The sequence below is a fragment of the Entelurus aequoreus genome, linkage group LG15 (genome assembly GCF_033978785.1).
Source record: "Entelurus aequoreus isolate RoL-2023_Sb linkage group LG15, RoL_Eaeq_v1.1, whole genome shotgun sequence".
In the NCBI taxonomy this organism is placed as follows: domain Eukaryota; kingdom Metazoa; phylum Chordata; class Actinopteri; order Syngnathiformes; family Syngnathidae; genus Entelurus; species Entelurus aequoreus.
This window is the reverse complement of record NC_084745.1, coordinates 448611-453610: the sequence shown is the minus strand read 5'-3', so window position 1 is coordinate 453610 and position 5000 is coordinate 448611.

Here is a 5000-nt window from a genome sequence, read left to right as displayed (position 1 = left end):
AGATCTAGACGCATTACATTAACAACAAATACTCACACTTTGATGAATAATATATAAATAGTAATTTCCCTATAAAGTACATGCAGGTTTAAAGTCACTTCAGTGTCATTCAAGTGTGAATATATATATATATATATATATATATATATATATATATATATATATATATATATATATATATATATATATATTATATATATATATATTATATATATATATATATATATATATATATATGAAAAGAGATGAATAAAACTAAGAAAACACACACACACATATATATATATATATATATATATATATATATATATATATATATATATATATATATATACATATATATGTATATATATATATATATATATATATATATATATATGTGAAAAGAGATGAATAAAACTAAGAAAACACACACACATATATATATATATATATATATATATATATATATATATATATATATATATATATATATATATATATATATATATATATATATATATATATATATATATATATATATATATATATATATATATATATATATATATAAAAGGTTTCAAACTGAATTCTTCCCAGACGGTGAAGAAATCAATAGAAATATTAACTAAAATATTTTAATTTTCCAAAGCCACTCCATTAGGTACACATAGTCCTAGTAGATCACGTATTAAAAGTATTTCATATCATCGTAATGACGGATTTTACTTTGTAGTAATCCTGCATGCAGCATCAATATTAATATTAGCATATTCAGTTAAAGTAAATACTGTCAAAATGTCTTTTTTTTTAATGCATAATTTTACACTGCAGCGCGTGTGTGTGTGTGTGTGTGTGTGTGTGTGTGAATAGTCTTCATTACTGGATTCTCCGAGCGTGTTTTGCAATATCACGAACACTTTGCTCCCGTCTGACGTCCACGAGGGACTTTGAGGTCCTTGCGATGACGTCGCCTGTCAACGAGGCGCGATAAGCCCCGCCTCCCCGCCTGGCGTCGCCCCGACACAGCCAAGATTGGTTGTCTTTAAACGTACATCTCATTTAGCCCGTACACTTTTATGTGACGTTCTCCTACCATCCCGAGTAGACCCAGAACCATCTGGGAAGGTAACATCAATCGGGGGCTTGTCCGGGATCGGCTGGCTGATTAACAGGTGAACAGGAACCGCCTGTTTGGCAGCGAATGAGCGTGACATGTAGAAACGACAACACAAACCGACCACCGCTACGTGGCACGTAACAGAGACCTTGGCGAGCGCGTGTGTGTGTGTGCGGGACAGAGAACATTCTTTTCTGATGTCTGATCTTTTATTTTCTTTTTATAATGAAGTCAAACGCAGCTGCTGCCAATATTTTACTACTTACTAAATACAAACAACCCTAAACAATACATTTAAAAGCCAGCCTCACTTTTATAGTTTATGGACTAATTCTTACTAAGTTATTGCAGATTATTCCGAAAGTATGAAATCTTTTGTTTACGCCAATATTAAGTTAGCGAAACGAGCTAATAAAATCAGGCGCAATCAATCACGCTCGGCGGGTTTTTATTGCCGTAACGAACGCCAGCTTTTTTTAAATTTTATTTGCATTTTATGTCGACGACATCCTTCAAGCTGTGAGGGATTTCAAAATAAAAGGGCCCCGACGTCGCCCTCATCCAATTACGCTGCCGCCTGTTGCTCTGATTGATCCTAATAGGAACAAATATCCCGTCCAGGTGTTTGCTGCTCGCAACTGCCGCGGTTCCTCAACTAATTGTGCACCCCCCCCCCACCCGCCAGGAAACGACTGGGCGGCCATTTGGTCGCGATAAAACACGACTGTTGGGAGGAACGGTTTTTATTCCGATTATTGCCGAGCAGAAATGAAGGGTTGCTTCCCAAAAAAAGCCACTAAAGTCTGAGATGACGTGTGACTCTGCAAAACAACGGACATTAAAGACGTTAAAAAGGGCGCAGAGATGATGTCTTTTTAGTGGCGCCATTTCTACAAACCCCCGTTTCCATATGAGTTGGGAAATGGTGTTCGATGTAAATATAAACGGAATACAAAGATTTGCAAATCATTTTCAACCCATATTCAATTGAATGCACTACAAAGACAACATACCGTATTTCCTTGAATTGGCGCCGGGAATATGGTATTCGCATGCCTCGAATTACAGCCGGGTCAAACTCGTTTCGCAAAATAATTAGCGCATGCTTGGCACTTCCGCCGGTCAAATATGAGTCATTAAATGACTCCCGCCTCTGGTGGTAGAGGGCGCTAGTGATCCTTCTTGCGACTGCTGGTACTGCAGAAGAGTGCTGCAGAAGAAGACAACCGGCAGCAAGAGTGCGCAGCCATTGTTTGCTTGGACTTTTACCATGGAGGATTACATATCTAAAATAAAACAGTTTTCTAAACTGGACTTTCAATCGAAGCAGGAGATCATACTTAAAAGGAAGATCTCCATCGAGACAGAGAGACTTTTAAAACTGAAGAAAGATAAGGAAGACTTCTATATCGATGCTTTTCTTCAAAAGGAGCTGGCATGGACTCATTTATACCTAAAGGTAAGACAATAATACGTTTTTTTTATTAAATGTGCTTTTCATGATAAGGTAAGCGCCGGAGTGAGAATAGGTTTTAAAATAATTAGCGCATGCTTGGCCATCCCGCAGGCTTCTGGTAAGCGCCGGAGTGACAGGAGGTTTTAAATTAATTAGCGCCCCTTGCGCTATTCAAGGAAATACGGTATTTGATGTTCAAACTCATAGACGTTTTTTTTCTTGCAAATAATCATTATCTTTAGAATTTGATGCCAGCAACACGTGACAAAGAAGTTGGGAAAGGTGGCAAAAAAGACTGATAAAGTTGAGGAATGCTCATCAAACACTTATTTGGAACATCCACAGGTGTGCAGGCTAATTGTGAACAGGTGGGTGCCATGATTGGGTATAAAAGTAGATTCCATGAAATGCTCAGTCGTTCACAAACAAGGACGGGGCGAGGGTCACCACTTTGGCAACAAATGCGGGAGCAAATTGTTGAACGGTTTAAGAACAACCTTTCTCAACCAGCTATTGCAAGGAATTTAGGGATTTCACCATCTACGCTCCGTAATATCATCAAAGGGTTCAGAGAATCTGGAGAAATCACTGCACGTAAGCAGCTAACGATCCCTCAGGCTGTACTGCATCAACAAGCCACATCGGTGTGTAAAGGATATCACCACATGGGCTCAGCAACACTTCAGAAACCCACTGTCAGTAACTACAGTCGGTCGCTACATCTGTAAGTGCAAGTTAAACTCTCCTACGCAAGGCCAAAAACCGTTTATCAACAACACCCAGAAACGCCCGTCATCTAAGATGGACTGATGCAAAGTGGAAAAGTGTTCTGCGGTCTGACGAGTCCACATTTCAAATTGTTTTTGGAAACTGTGGACGTCCAAAGAGGAAAATAACCATCCGGATTGTTCTAGGCCAGGGGTCGGCAACCCAAAATGTTGAAAGAGCCATATTGGACCACAATACAAAAACAAATCTGTCTGGAGCCGCAACAAATTAAAAGCCATATTACATGTGTCATGAGATATAAATTTAATTAAGAGGACTTAAAGGAAACTAAATGAGCTCAAATATAGCTACAAATGAGGCATAATGATGCAATATGTACACATCGCTAGCCTAAATAGCATGTTAGCATCGATTAGCTTGCATGACACAAGTCAATAACATCAACAAAACTCACCTTTGTGCACTCATGCACGACGTTAAAAGTGTGGTGGACAAAATGAGACAGAAAAAGAAGTGGCATAAAACACGTCCTAGGAAGTCGGAGAAAGTTATATACATGTAAACAAACTGTACGGTGAGTTCAAGGACCGCCAAAATAAGTAGGACAAAACGGCGCTCGCCAAATAATCGAATCAGTGAAGCATATTTTAATATAAACAGTGTGATTTATAACAATTAGGGAGGTTTGTGTCATGTTTGTCCTCCTACAGAAACCATACTAAAACAAAAAAATAGATTTTCTTCCCCCCTCATCTTTTTCCATTCTTCATACATTTTTGAAAAATCTCCAGAGAGCCACCAGGGCGGCGCTAAAGAGCCGCGGGTTGCCGACCCCCGTTCTAGGCGCAAAGTGTAAAAGGCAGCATGTGTGATGGTATGGGGGTGTATTAGTGGCCAAGACATGGGTAACTTACACATCTGTGAAGGCGCCATTAATGCTGAAAGGTACATACAGCTTTTGGAGCAACATATGTTGCCATCCAAGCAACGTTACCATGGACGCCCCTGCTTATTTCAGCAAGACAATGCCAAGCCACGTGTTACATCAACGTGGCTTCATAGTAAAAGAGTGCGGGTGCTAGACTGGCCTGCCTGTAGTCCAGACCTGATATAATATATATATAATATATATATATATATATATATATATATATATATATATATATATATATATATATATATATATATATATATATATATATATATATATATATATATAATAACCAACTACTTTGACACAATTGTGTCTCATAATTAAAACGGATGACAGTTTTAGCATAAAACATTAGCATGTCAAGGTTAGCATGATGGCATAGGCCAAGTTAGCGCACTCCTAAGGTGGCGCCAAGAATCCAAATGAAGGATTTTTAGGTTCAAACATGCACAATAGCTAAAAAAGCTAGCATAACATGTTAGCATGCTAAGGTTAGCACGATGGCAGAAGCCAAGTTAGTGGACTTTGAAGATGGCGCCAAATATTAAATGCACAATTTTTAGGGTTACACCAAAAAACTAGCGAACATTTTTTGCATTAAATGTTAGCATGTCAAGGTTAGCATGATGGCATAGACCAAGTTAGCGCACTTCTAAGATGGCGCCGAGTATCCAAATGAATGATTTTTAGGTTTAAACATACACAATTAGCTAAAAAAAAGCTAGCATAAAATGTTAGCATGCTAAGTTAGCATGATGGTATAAACCAAGTTAGCACACTTC